Here is a 15,289-nt window from a genome sequence, read left to right as displayed (position 1 = left end):
TGGACACTGGGGAGGGTATGTGCTATGGTGAGCGCTGTGAATTGTGCAAGACTGTTGAGTCACAGACCTGTACCTCTGAAACAAATAATACATTATATGTTACAAAAAAGAAAAAAAGTAGGAAGGGAAAAATGAAGGGGGGGAATTCGGGGGGGTAGAGGAACCATGAGAGACTATGGACTCTGAGAAACAAACTGGGGGTTCTAGAGGGGAGGGGGGTGGGGGGATGGGTTTGCCTGGTGATGGGTATTGAGGAGGGCATGTTCTGCATGGAGCACTGGGTGTTATACGCAAACAATGAATCATGGGACACTACATCAAAAACTAATGATGTAATGTATGGTGACTAACATAATAAAAGAAAAAAGAAAAATAGAAACTGTCCTTGCAGGTCTGTAGAGGCAGTCTGCGTGCTCCCCCTGCCACACTGTGGTCGGGGGCCCCTTACCCATGAAAGAGCACGGCCTCTCCCCACCCTTCTGGGCCTGTTTCTTCCTTACAACACCCTCCCGCCAGCCATCTGAGGTGCTGAGGCCTGGCCCCACGGCCCCCACCGGCTCCCCTCTGCTCCCATAACACCTGCCCCGCTCAGCGGGCACAGCGCTCAGCAGTGAGTGCCCACTTAGGGGTTTTCCTCGCACCGGACCTCAAGCTCCGCAAAGGCGGGGAGAGTGTCCGGCTCATCTTCACGGCCCGGGGCCTGGCTCACAGAAGGGGCAGGAATAAACCTTTGCCCCAGAGGTCAAGGACTTCGTTAGCCAGTCCTCAGAAAAACGGTCCATTTCAAAGGGAGCGCTGTGCCTGCCTGCCCCGTGCAGCCTGGACTCTTCTGTCCCTCCACACACGTGCTCTCCTTTGGGTCTGGCAGTAAGAGGATTACCAAAACTAGTCGAGTCCGAGTTCTGTCCCCAGAGTTTGACTTAGAGACAACAATTAGAGGCCAGTTAAGTGTTCAGCCCCGCTGAGAAGTGTTGACTGGGAGAGGAGTCAGAGCTGAGGGCGCGGCCAGGGCAGATGCCGGAGGGGACAACCCCGGGCCTCCAGGCGCTGCGCCCGGTGGGGCCTGGTGCACAACAGTTGCTCAGGAAACCGCCACTCTGCCTTCGCCGAGCCTCCGCTTTCTAGTCTGAAATATGGAGCCGCTGTCTCTGCCTCCCAGGGTTATGCGGACCACTCAGCAAACTTGAGCAAAATACCTCTCTGACGTGGACGCGTCCTGGGGGAATAGATGTGGGGGGGTTCAGGGCAGGCCACCCCCAAATATGCCACTTCAGTATTTTGATTATTTTGCATGAAAGCCATTTAAGAAACCACCAGTGCAAGAAGGTCACTCGGACCCTCCTTTGTCCCCTGAAAGCAGGAACTAGTCCCCCGGTGAAGGCTAGCCTCCCTGCACCTGGACGGTGGAAGGCATCCTGATTGCCGAAATAGCGCCCTCAGGGCCACCAAGGCTGGATAAACAAACCTTGTTGCTTCTTCCTTTATTTGCTACCCCAAGCCCAAACCCCTTGTCAAGTTCTTACAAATAATTGTTTCTCGGTTTCAAAGGCTTTGGTCACTTTGGGGAGTCTCCTATTTCTGTGAGCCCCCATATGGACAAAATTAAAGTTTTTCTGCTATTCCTCTGTCTCGTGTCAATGTAATTATGAGGCCAGCCACAGAACCTAGAAGGGAAGAAAGGACATTTTTCCTCCCTACGGTGTTGGCGCCCAGTGCGGGGGCCTGGCCTGGCTGGAAGCTGCCCGCCCCGGGGGGCTGCCCCGGCTGAGCCCTGGGACGGCTGACGGGTGCTGGCAGAGGTGAAATTCCTCTCACATCAGCCTGTTCTGCCCGCAGAGTCCCAGAGATGCAACCCGGAGAGAGCCCTCTTCCTGGCAGGAGAAAATACCTGCGTGCACTCTGGTGAAGATTTGTTAGGAGTACTTCTGTTCTCTATTGATCCTGTTCCTTCCACAGGCAGTGACTGTTTTCTTTTGTCTGTCTTGTTTGTCACAGGGCAGAAGCCCACAGGGTGGGACACAGGCACGGCCCCATCAGCCTCACCAGACCAGCATCTGCTTAGACTTTGCTGTGGGTCCTCTCTCTAAAAACTGCATGAGGTTTTCCTGTCTTGTTCTGTGGCCTGAGAGCTTGGCTTTGGGACCAGTGAAGAGAGTATTCCTTCTGGTCCCCACCATCGAGAAGGGGGAGGTACCAGTGGTGGCCAGTCCAAGAGACTGGGGATCCGAGACACAAAGTCAGGCAGCACTCTCTTTGTCTTTCCTTGCCTGCTCTCAGGAGAGTTTATTATAAGGGGTCCCGGCCCATATGGGGCCTTTGTCGTTGGACCCAGCCTTCGTTGTCTTGCTAATGTTAGAAAAGCCTCATGAGCCCCATTCCAGGAGCACTTGCCTGGTATCACAGATTTGCGGGTCTGTGACGGCAGGTGTCTCACGTTCCTGTGACAGACCCGAGACCCCATTTTCACCACACTGTTCGCCTGTGACTACCAAGGTCTGTGTTTTCATAGGGTAACTCCAGGAGACCTTGGGTTGTGGGGGTTCCATCTTCTGCACCCACTTTGGAGGTGCCTCTGACACCCATGGTTAAGATTTATTGATTTATTCTAAGCCTGGGAAGTTATCTCCAGGTCCTTCCACTAAAAAGGTTTATTGGATTGAGTCGCATTTGGAATAAATATACTAATGGAGATCCCACTCGTCAATGACCAGATGATGGATGTTTTGAATGGGAAAAAATTTCTCTACTTAAAAAAAAAAAGAGCTCTCCTCCTACAGAGCGATCTTGTTGGTGTCTCTGGGAAGATCAGATGGAGAACAGGACACCAAGGAGTATGATGGCTAACCTGTGCGGCTCCCTTAACAAGAGGAAGGAACGGAAATCAGATTGGGAACAAAGATTAAAATCCACATCCAGCATAAATTCCCTGCCTCCACATTCTCGTGCACCCCTTTACCCCAGCTCCCTGTCCCCTACCTTCCAGAAGATCTTATGGATCTCCAGGCCCTGGGTCAAAGTCCCCTTCTCAGAAGCCAGCTTCCGCTCCTCAGCAAATTCTCAGAGCTCCCCAAACTCTTCCATCTTCCTCAGAAAAATCCTATCAGCTCCCTGTTTTAATTTCCCTTTCCCTACGAGATTTTCAGAGGGCACCCCGGCCTGACTTCCTGGCCCAGGGTACACAGGTTGCCTGTGGAAGTGCTGAAGGTCGGGAAGTGAGTGTAGCCGAAACACGTAGGGCAGGTGGTGAGGCGGGCTTACTGTCCCCCTACAGCTCCCCCTACTGGCCAGGGCTCTCTATGCAGACCCTGCTCGCCGCAGGCCTGCCTAGGCAGGGTCCTTCACAGATGGCATGTTGGACCCCCCACCACAAAGAATTCATGTCCTCTGGATAGCAGCAGACCTTTGAAACAATAAAGCCCTTTTACCTCCACTTTCAAAAGATCCTATCCAATTTAGGGAGGAATTAGAAAGATTAGTGGCCATTCACCACCCTACTCCCAGAGACCTGCATCGGCTGCTTGCGAGTATTCTTCCCTCCCGTGACTGTACTGTGGTTATTAGGCAGGCCAGACAGCCCCCTGGAAAAACCCCCTCACAGAGGAAACAGATGGCCAGAAATTCTCCAAGGCCCTTCTGCAAATGACCAGGAGATGGCTCAGCTGGAGGCTGATATTCAAGGCTTGATGGGAACAGTATTAGAGGCTTTTCTCCCTAAAGTGAATTGGTCTAAGGTTGAATTGTGAACTCAGAGGGAAGGAGAATATCCAAAGGCCTTTGCTGAATGCTTTATGCAAACTCTTCAAACGTGCGACTGCACCGATCCCAGAAACTCCAGAATATAAAAATCTTTTAATTTCCCCTTTAGTAGGAAACTTTCTCCCTGATATAAAGAGGCACCTTCAAAATAATATAGTTGGATCGGCCGGCCAGGCTATAAGTGAAACAGCTACTAAATTATTGGAAAATAGCTTGTAGGGAAAAAAATTTTTTTAAATCAACTACTCTTTCTCTGCAACTTATAACTCTCAAAGCTACTCCAAGGCCACTGTGACCCTTCCTATTTGCCTCCAGACATTTGTGGATATTATAAAAAACAATATTGGAAGAATAACTGCTCTGCACTTCAGAGAGAAAAGTCAAGGAAACCATCCCCTGGGGCCCCACGTCCCCAGAAGGTCAGTTTGTCTCCCCCTGTGGGACAGTTCGCCATCCCTGGATGGGGTTAGCTAATCCTCGATCACACCCAAGCCCACTGTTCAAGTGGAAATAGAGGACCCAGAACTGGATGTTTAAATCGAGCCTGGTGTGACTCTCTCTACCATCTGCTCAGATGATTCATCTCTGCCTGTCACCTGATTCTATTTGAGCCACTGGAGACTCTAGGACCCTCTTCCATGGGCCCTCCTGGCACCCAGCATGCCTTTCTGGGGTCCAGCTTCTCATCAGCAAACCTTCCTGGTTCAGACTTGTTGTGTAAGTTTAATGCCACTGTAAAATACAGTGAGAGAGGGGTCTATCTCCCAGCCCTCTGGCCAAATCACAGATTTCCCACTCTCCTTACTTGTAACTCATCTTGATTTCAATTCCTCTGAAGAGGATGGGTCTGTAAAGGATGCCCCAGTTTGTCTCTGGGCCACACATGCGAGTGAGGTTGGGTTGTGCCTGAGTGCTGAGCGGGTGTGTTTCTTGGAAAGGAATGAGCCCTTCCCATCAGCAGCCCAGCGCCCCGTCCCCGGACACACAGAGCGGCGCCTGGAGCCCGTAAGAGGTTTGTTGGCAGCAGATCTCACACTGGTCTTTACGGCCTCACCCTGTGACACTCCAATTTTGCCAGTAAAGAAAGAAGGTAAATTGGACTCGGACAGGAACCAAATCTGTCCATTTGTGCAAGACCTAAGAGCCATAAACTCCTGCACCCCCCTGTTACCCTGTGTCCCTAATCCAGTTACTGTTCTTGCCTCGATTCCAGGGCATGCTGTCTGGTTTGCAGTAGCTGACTTCTGCTCGGCTTTCTCTTTAGCCCCACGGCATCCTGACTCGAGATTGCCTTAGGGAGCAGTTAATGGGGACTTGCATACCTCAAAGATACGATGGGTCTCCTTCACTACTCTCCTAAGTCCTTAAAGCCGACTTGGGTTCCGTAGGCTGCACACAAGGCTCCCCTCTCCTTCAGTCTGTTGATGAGCTTTTACGCTAGAACCACGCTAGGCCAGCCACTCTCAGAGCCGCCCGCATCTTCCGAAACGCACCAGCTGAACGAGGCCATAAGGCCCGCCCATCTAAATTTCAGTGGGTGCAAACAGCTGTTACCTACTCAGGGCATGAGATGTCCTCAGGGTGTTCAAAGGCTCACCCCAAAATGCCTCGAATCACTTTTGCCCATCCTTCTCCCCGAAACCAAAAAAGAGCTACATAAATTTCTATGGGGCAACCGGTTCCTGCGGCCAGTGGATTCCTAATTTTGCTGCCCTTGCTAAACCTCTGTATGTCCTCCAGAGCCCATTTCCTGGCCAGCCTTCCAAGGCCTTAACCTCCTCTGAAGCCTTAAGATGAACATTGTCCACACCCCCAGCTCTTGGCTTATCTAACGTTCACAAACCTTTTTATCTATACTGCCACGAAAATAACGGGGTCCCAGGACAGCCTCTGCGTCTCCGATTCATCCTGTGGCGTAGCGCTCACGGGGGGCTCCTGTGGGTCAGGCCCCGTGGCGCAGGCATGGCCCGCATGTTTACCTACTGTAGCCACCACGGCCATCTTGACTGACAGAGCCTTGCACTGGGCTCTCCCCTCTCACCTGTGTTCCCCGTGAGGTGTCTGCCCGCTGACAAGTTCAAAGACACAGTACCTACAACCTAGTTCTTCCAACTAACCGTCCACCATCTTACTGTCGTTACGCTTTCGATCCAGCCGTCATGCTACCCACAGTACTGCCCCCAGCCCCTGCCATGACGGTCGCCTTGCCACCAAAGAACGGGCTCAAAGCCACAGGAGGGGCCCCAGACACCCCCCCCGTCAACCCAGATTTACTTCTCATTCGTAATGGCTCCTGTCGACGAAATTCCAGCGAAACGTAAAAACCGGTTATGCCATAGTGTCCCCGTGTGAGACACTGGTGGGGCTATTCCTTCCTTGCCCGCTGTGAAATCGGCCCAAGTGGCTGAACTGCTAGCGCTCACCACAGCTTGTACGTTGGTGGAAGGGAGAGGTGCCACTTTTTACACTGACTCCACATAGGCTTTTGGGGTCTGCCATGCTGCTGGCGCAGTTCGGAAAGCCCTCGGATTCTTCACCTCTGTGCTACTCCTGTTGCTAACGTGCGTATGATCGCTGCCCTGTTACGAGCCATTCCCCTCCTTCTAAAACCTCCATCGTTCGCCGCTCAACCCATACTAGGGAAACGGATGGTACACCCTTAGGAAGCAATAGGGCCGACACAGCTGCGAAGTATGCAGCCCAAAACAGAACCCCCTTCCTTTCTCCACCCAACTTTTAAGCCCGCCTTTATCCTTGACTGGTATTATTGACTATCAGGCAAATGCCCCCCGCCCCAGTCTGAAAAAGACAAATGGATACAAAAAGGTGCCAAACAAGTTACCAGATGGATTATGCCTTGGGCCAGACAGACTGCCATAGTCCCTTCCTTTGGACTTGTTGGCGTGTGTTTATCCCCCACCGAATGGGACGTATGTGCGGACAGGGGATAGGTAAGGAACTAAAAGACAGTTGGTTCGGGCACCTGGGTGGCTCAATTGGTTAAGCGACTGCCTTCGGCTCAGGTCATGATCCTGGAGTCCCGGGATCGAGTCCCGCATCGGGCTCCCTGCTCGGCAGGGAGTCTGCTTCTCCCTCTGACCCTCCTCCCTCTCATGCTCTCTGTCTCTCATTCTCTCTCTCAAAATAAATAAATAAATAAAATCTTTAAAAAAAAAAAAAAGGTAAAAGACAGTTGGTTCTGCCCTGGCATCCACAGAATTGCTGACCAGATTATTTACCAGTGTCCACTTGTCAGTCTCACCAAATTTCTGGGAGAAATGGACATACCCTAGGAAGTCCTCCCAGGCCCACACAGTGGCGGCTCCAAATGGATTTTGTAGATTTGCCCCCAGGCTTGGGCTCTTCTCACTGTGTGTTTTTTTTTTGTCTGTATCCTTGGTGGGTGGACCGAGTGCTATCTGGCCAGATGTGCTGATACCACAACTGTGGTAAAGAAATTAATAACAGATTATTCCACATTTTGTTACTCTGTTATGGATCAAGTCAGGCCAAGGAATTCATTTTACAGCAGAGAGAAACCATTTGCTTACAGAGACTCGGGATACTCATTACAGTTTCAGACTCCATACCATCCTCAATCATCAGGGCAAGTAGAACGTAAAATTTAGACATACAAAGGACTGTAGGAAAGACTGGTCAAGAAACTAGACTTCAATGGCCAGATGCATTACCCCTCCCCTTATAAAGATCCAGAACACTCCAAATAGGAGACATGGATTGACCCTTTCCGAAATAGTGTTTGGACACCCAGTGCCTCCTGGCATTTAAAACCCTCCATGCCTGGGGGCGCCTGGTGGCTCAGTTGATTAAGCATTGGACTCTTCATTTCAGCTCAGGTCATGATCTCAGAGTCGTGGGATCAAGCCCTACATCGGGCTCCATGCTCAGCACGGAGTCTGCTTGTCCTTCTCCCTCTGCTCCCTGCCCAGTCATGCTCTCTCTCACTCTAAAAAATAAATAAAATCTTAAACAAACAGACAAACAAACCTTCCATGCCTGGGATAAGTGAACATTGTGGGAACTTAAGTGAACCATTTGATGCTATGACTAGCTATATACAAGCACTTCAGTATACCTAAAACGTATCACCAACAGGTAAAAGGGGCATGGCCTCCACTGATAGACAAGGTTTGCCATCCCTCTTGACCAGGAGACCAATATAGTTCAAGGTCTTTAGAAGAAAACATGCATGGTTACCTCTCTGGGAGGACCTTTTGAGGTACTGCTGACCACGAACCACAATGAAAAGAAAAGAAAAATCCTCCTGGATTCATGCAAGCTATACCAAAGAAAACCCAGCTCATCACTTCTGAGATAACTGGAAGACAATCCCTATAGATGACCCTAAAGGAAGGATTTCTAGAGCAAACTCCCAGGCTTTTGAAACAGATGGTGATAGAAGGTGGAAGAGGTCAGGAAAGCATCCTGTACACAGAGAAGGCTCTTTCAGACAGTTTTATTCCAGGTAACTGACTGATGCGGAGATCGGGCAGGTGGGCGATCCCGGAGGTATGCGGCCATTCTCCACTCCCACTCTCTGCCCAGTCTGACCTTAATCCCTAGCTTTTACGGAACGAGGAGCATGGTGGTGAGGTCACATGGCAGTCTTCTAAAGGGCCACCATCTATGCGCTAGAGGCTCTCTACCAGTCACCCAAAGTGGGGCCTTCTGCACTGCTCTGCCCTCTGTGCACCACGTTAGGGAAGATCGGAACAAGCCTTCCTGCACCCCAGTCAGGGCACACATTCACCCCACGGGCCCTGGAACCCCTGGCCCTGCAAGGCATTGGGGTGCATGAACAAGAGGGAAGGCCAAAGATGGAGTCAGTGTTATCAGCACCCCTACACTCCACCCTGACATCTTTACAGCCCAGACAACCTCATGCCCTTCTTCCACCGTGACCCTAGGGCCACATATCAGGAGGTGACTTGCATCCCTGGGCCACAACAGCGACATTAATATACCCTTAAGCCCAAAGAAAAAACTCAGAACTGTGGTTCCCCAGCGACTCCGGAAAGAAGTCCTTTCCACAGAGGGACTGAGAACATCCATGACAGGGAGAGGTTTCCTGACCAGACAGGAAGGAACATCAGCAACTGAGGGTAGAGGCGATAAGACCAGTGTTCTACAGGCAATAGCTACGGACAAATCTTCCTTTTGGAGCAACATGGAAGTGGTTTGGTCCCCATGACTCAACACCACTGTTGGCTTAGGTATTTTCCCTGAGGGATGATGCCATAAATTATGTTCCTTCATATCCGAGAGGGTGAGCCTATATTGTACACAGCTGTCTCAGTTGGTACCCATACTAACCTGTCTACCTCAGCACCGAGTGTCAGAGGTTCAAAAGCTATATCCATGTGTGGGGCCCTGACCAATGTCAAGGGGTTAAGAAGAATACTGGAGGGATGCCTGGGTGGCTCAGTCGGTTAAGTGTCCGACTCTTGGTTTCAGCTCAGGTCGTGATCTCAGGGTTGTGAGATCGAGCCCCACGTCAGGCTCCGCGCTGAGCAGGGAGTCTGCTTGAGATTTTTGTCTCCCTCTGCCCCTGCCCCTCCCCCCCGTACTTGCTCTTTTTCAGGCAAAGGTTTGCACAAGTCTTGTGGAGGTGTCCACACAGGCCAGTGCCTATTTGTGTCCTGCCAGTCCTGGCAGAGGGCCGATGCTATCTATTTGCCAGCAAGAAAGAGGGTGGTGTGTGGTCCAGCCAACATGCCCCGGCTGTCACCTGAGATGGCATCAGGGGCAGTCCTTGTCAGCAACTTGTGGTTCTGCCTCATGATTGCCTGGTGGTGTTGGTGTAGATGGGTACTGAGCGGACACACGCCATACTTGGACGGCTACACTGGGTTTAGTGCATGCTTCCCAAACAGCTTTCTCCGAACCAAAGTCCGTCAGAATCCAGCGGGATGGCAGAGGAATGCCAAAGAGGTGGGTTTCCCTGCAACTGACATCAGTATACCCGGTGTCTGCCAGAGGCCGGTCTACCCCTTCCTTTGCTCGGGGGAGGGGAGGCATAATGTCTGCTGTAGGTAAGCAGGCCGTTTCTGTAAGGTGCTTTCCTGGGCATAGGCTTTGCTGAACGTGTCCTAAATCCACTCTCCTACCTGCAGAGAGATTCCTACCATCAGGCAGGTCAGCTATCAGTCCTGCTGTCTTTTGTAGTACAAGATATACAGCTCAAGTTGCTTCTCGATGGGACTACACATGGTTTCTGTTCCCTTCCCTAATCGAGCCCAGAATCCTAACAGGATTTGTTTCACATTTTGCCATTGCCACAAGCCCCGGCCAAGCCCTTCTGGAAATGAACTCACGTCTCATGCACAACTCGCATCAGGCATCAATACTCCTGGGGCGTACTGGTTTCACTACCATTTTTGCCTTTAAGAAAGCCTCTTGTTGGTTAGCACCTCAGGCCCATTGGCTTCCCTTCCTAACCAAGGCATATAAAGGTCTTAATATCTGCTCTAGATGGGAAATAAAAAAAGGTCTCCAGTAACCCAATAAACCAACAGAAGCCTGTGATTCCTTTACCGTATTAGGGACTGGGAAGGCTCGGATCTTATGGATGACCACCTCCCACAACACCTGTGTCTTCCTCAACCTGATGGAACCCAGGCATTGTACTGATTGACCGGGCCCTGGGATCTTGTCAGCATTTATCTCCCATCCTTGTGACTTTAAGTACACTGGAATGACGTGGTTGCTTGAGACAGGGAGGCTAAATCATCACAAGTTGACATCATCTACATCGTGAGAAAGCACCATCTCCTCTGGCAATATTCTTTCTTCCAAATCTCTGCCTACTATCCCGTGACAAACTGTGGGACTATGGAGATACCCTTGGGGTAATGCCTGGAAGGTCCACTGTCTCCTGTTCCATGTGACAGTGAATTGGTCTTGGAATTCAAGTCCTAATGGAATGCTAAAAAAGCGTTAGATAGGCCCAGTACAAAATGGTAGGTCTTAATGGACGCCATGATTTTCTCTGAATATAAGACTACATTGGCACCACAGCGTGGATGGGCAGAATAACTATATTGAGTTCCCTACAATCTACTGTCATTTGCCAGGTCCCCTTAGATTTCTTTACAGGCCCAACCAGACTACTGAAAGGGCTTTGAGCGGACCTGATGACCCATGCGTACTCTAATTTGGTCTCGGTGGAAGTAATCTCGTCGAGCACCCCTGACAGCTTATAGTGTTTTACATTTGTCCCACTCTGGGAACCAGCAGCTATAGAGGTTCCCATTTTGCATGACTCACCATGATGGGTTTCTCTACTCAGATACACAACCTGAATTCACCTGTCGTTGTAAACCTGTAAAACATCTACACTCCAAATACATTCAGGAATGGGGGAGATATGCACTAGAAAACAGTGCGGAGGAAGCCTGCTGGTCTGTAGGTAGAGACTAGTTTGTCTGACCTCAATAATTTTGAGACAGAGCAGGGACTGGACTCAAGTCCCCTCAACCCTGACCGCAAAATCCAGCGTTCCTTGATAGATAACACTCTGTGACTCTTGAGTAGCATGTCTTGCAGGAAGGTGGAAGAAGGTTGCTTACCAAAGGAGATGCTCAACTACAAAGACTGGAACACCAAACCAAATCAGTCTGCACCAAGGTGGACCCCAGCACTGACCTGTCATTGACTTTTGCCCTCATTATAATACTAAAGATCACCCTCAGGGCTGGAGATTTAACATGCTAATGAGCTATTCAATGCATGACAAGCATGTTCTGTCCACTGCACCTGTGCACCCAACTTCCTGTACCTCTCCCCACCTCCCATTCTTAGACATCACTCCTTTCCCACCTCAGTCTTTTCAAAAACTTTCTCTGGCCTTTGTTTAGAATGCCAGCATGAAGGATCCTTTCCCTTATTCTGTCTCCCTTGTGCTCAAGCATAAGCCCCAGTAAAAGCCTTGCCTGGAAATTCCTGTTGGCCCCAGCCAATTTCTACTGCTTGGAGAGCCCAAGGACTCGAGTCGGTGACAATTTGTCTCCCATAACCATCAGTAGCCTTGATTTCTCCCTGAAATATAGAGGGGTTTCCATAGATAAGTGTTCATTCAGCCAGTGAATATTAGAGCTAGTACAGTGTGTTTGTTAGTGCAAGACATGGGGCCTCTGGTCGCCCCCTAGCACATGCACTAGAGGGCAATGTTGGCCTAACCCCTAGTCTCTGCGGGTATGGGGCATCCACCCCTAAAATTCCTGTTAGTGGAAGGGCACTCAGGGATACACTTGGCTTTTCTGAGCCTTCCTTCAAGGGAGTAAACTGCTTTCCCTTAGGCAACGCCTTCCATAGGCTTAGCAAGACCAGATTGGATTGTTTGTCCATATTTTCTCCCCGGGTCCCAGCTAATATTGGATCTTGCCACGGCTGTTTAGGAGAGACCTTGATGGGCCCCCTGTCCGCCATTTTGTCCTTGGCAGGGTCCTTTGTTTCTCCATTTTTCAACCCATCTATTTCCCTTGTGACAGAATCTTTTGGTTTCACGTAACTCTGCCACCAGAGCGGCTACTGTAGCCATGAGCTGACGACCCATAGGAGCAAGGGCAGATACACAAGCCCCACACCACAGCCCCCGGGGGCCTGACTGCACGAATCAGTCTTTCACACCACAGGAAAACCATTCTGTGTCTGGGCCTCTAAAATCCTGGATGTAAATGGCATGCCTCATTCCCAGTTCACGTGTAAGTTCTTGTAGTTCTTCTAGAGAGGGCCAGTGTCAGGGAGGGAATGGAACAGCCCCTTCATGAGGCCAGGTTATCTCAATGTCAGGCTGACCTAATGCATCAAGTTAGTGCCAGCGCCCAAGCCTGAGGCAGACAACCTTCGTCCCACGAGACTGAGGCCATTTCCGGTGTCTCAAACCCATTTCATACAATACCATCTCCCCCGGTTTCCCACAGTCCTGACATCCAAACAGCCACCCCTTCCTGGCCCTTGGGCTTAAAGGGGCTTATTAGCTCCACGAATTCAACGGTAGAATATTCCCTCATAGCAGTCTTCTGACTAGTGGGAATTCTTCTCGGTCATGCCCAGGCTCACAACCGGCCGGTCTCTCCACCCGAATCAAAGGGCCCTGTACCTCCTCCTCTTCCCTCCAAGACCGAGTTCTCCTCATCGGGGGAGTCTCCGTCCCAGGGACCCCGTGCTCCAGGCCCCAGCTCTCCTGAGACACACTACGTCTCACTTCAGTGTGGGGCAGTCTGCACCCCTGCACCCGTGCCTGCTCCTGCCAGGATTTCCAGGCCTTCTCTTGCACATAATATCCCCATTAGAAGAGCCTGTGGCTCAGACAGGTTTTCTAAAGCTCCGTTCCGATTCTCTCCTTACTCATAATTCCCTTTCCCTGGGGTCTCCGAACACTCAGATCAACAACCAAGCCACCGCCGCAACAGCTTGGTCACTCTCCCTTCTCTGCTTTTTCCCCACGGTTTCAGATGAGACCTCGAACATTCCCTGGGGCCTTTGCAGGGTGTTCCCGTCCCCATACTCACGCACTGGTCCGGAATGCTTGAAAGACCTGGCCAAGTCTCCCCACATGCGGTGTCCAGCCAGCTGGGGATTTCCTGCGCGGACCCCTGGCTGCCCTCCCCCATGCAGACTGCAGGCTGCCCCCAGCACCCCCTTTTACCCATGCTTGTTTCATTTTCGCTCTGTGCCTGGCTCGCCAATTCTCAGAAGGCGGAGGAGGGTCAGGAAAGGGTCTCCTCTACACAGAGAAGGCATTTTGAGACCGAAAAATGAAGCAAGCCACTCCATACTGCTCACAGTTTTATTCGGGGTAAGTTACTGAAGGGGGGAACCGGGATGCTCCTCATTCTCCCTCCAGTCCGGGCCTTAATCCCCAGCATTTATAGCATGAGGAACATGGTGGTGGGATCACAAGGTCATGACCTAAAGCGGGGCCATCTGCGCCAGAGGGTCTCCACTAGTTACCTAGAGTGGAGCCTTCTGGGTGCTCAGGGAAGCTCAGAACAAGCCTTCCCACACCTGGGGCAGGGCATCCATTAACCTCCGCACCACCTGGAACACGTGGCCCCGAGGAAGGTCATTGCCGGGCGTGAGAGGTGGAGCACCAGAGATGGACTCGCTGTTGTCAGCACTCCGACAGACGGCCTCACGGAGTAGACCTCCTTTCCCAAGCTTGTGGATTAATAAACTTGCTTCCACCTTCCCTTCTCTCTCTTTTAAGACTCCCTACACACACACACACACACACATACACACACACCCCGTTTGTTATTAGTGAACATTTCCCCCCACATTTATTAATCATGTATTAGAAGGCTGAGTGGAGAATGCTTGTTTCAGTCCGTCCTCTGCTCCCTCTGAGTTTCCACGACGGCTTTCTTTCAACCTGTATCTTGCTCTTACCAATATTACCTTTCCAACAGTTTGGCCCCAGACCCAACACCCCCTCTTGCTAGTTTACCAGCCCCTGGCTGTGTTGACTCATGAATATGACTGTTGGTGATGTTGACATCCTCAAGAGTGCAAAAGGACCTATACTGGTTTTCGTTCCTGCCCATGTGGCGGACTGCGTATGGAAAGTGGGTGAACGGCAGGGTATGGCATTCACTCCTAGAGAAACATCACTCTGCCTCTTCTTCAGGTGGGTTACTGGGCTTGGGAAAACCTCTAGAGAGGCTCAAGGACAGTCCCTTGCCCAGATAAGGACAACAGGTGAAAATGTTTCCCTTTATACTGAAAACAGACGTGCCACTGGGCCCTTCTTGGGTGACATACCAGGATGATGTTGCAGACAAACACTGGGCATCTGCAAACGTGTCAAGGAGATTAAAAGTGACTCAAGCACTACCTCCCATGGCACAGATGTTTGCCAAATCACTATATGTTTTAGATGGTTTCACAAGCCACACTTGTATGACTTGCGGTATCTTAGCTGCTCCCTGATTAGACTACCCAACACCCCAAACTATATATGAGTGGACCAAGAAATCTGGCCTAACTTGGCCAGGGGACAACACCAAGATTTATAGCTGCCAAAGCCAGCATGCAGGCTTCCTGTGTCGGATGTTTTGCAACCTGCTCTGCTCTTCCAGACAAAGTGTGGATGTGTGGATGCTAACATTACTAGAAGCAGAGGTGATGGAAAGCCCCAGATCTGAGATATTACAGATTCTGCTCTGATCTTATCTTTGAATCACACGGGTCTTTTTTTTTTTTTTTTTAAAGATTTTATTTATTTATTTGAGAGAGAGAGAATGAGAGAGAGCACATGAGAGGGGTTAGGGTCAGAGGGAGAAGCAGACTCCCTGCCAAGCAGGGAGCCCAATGCGGGACTCAATCCAGGGACTCCAGGATCATGACCTGAGCCGAAGGCAGTCGCTTAACCAACTGAGCCACCCAGGCGCCCTCACACGGGTCTTTTAATCTTATGTGGTGACAAGGTCTATAAAGGGTTCTCACCCAAGTGGTCAGGGTGATGTAGACCCGGACCCCTGGCTCTTTCTGTCACTAGACACCCCACCTT

The sequence above is a fragment of the Leptonychotes weddellii genome, chromosome 10 (genome assembly GCF_054177405.1).
Source record: "Leptonychotes weddellii isolate Sample4059 chromosome 10, ASM5417740v2, whole genome shotgun sequence".
NCBI classification, from domain to species: domain Eukaryota; kingdom Metazoa; phylum Chordata; class Mammalia; order Carnivora; family Phocidae; genus Leptonychotes; species Leptonychotes weddellii.
Note: the sequence above shows the minus strand (reverse complement) of the source record.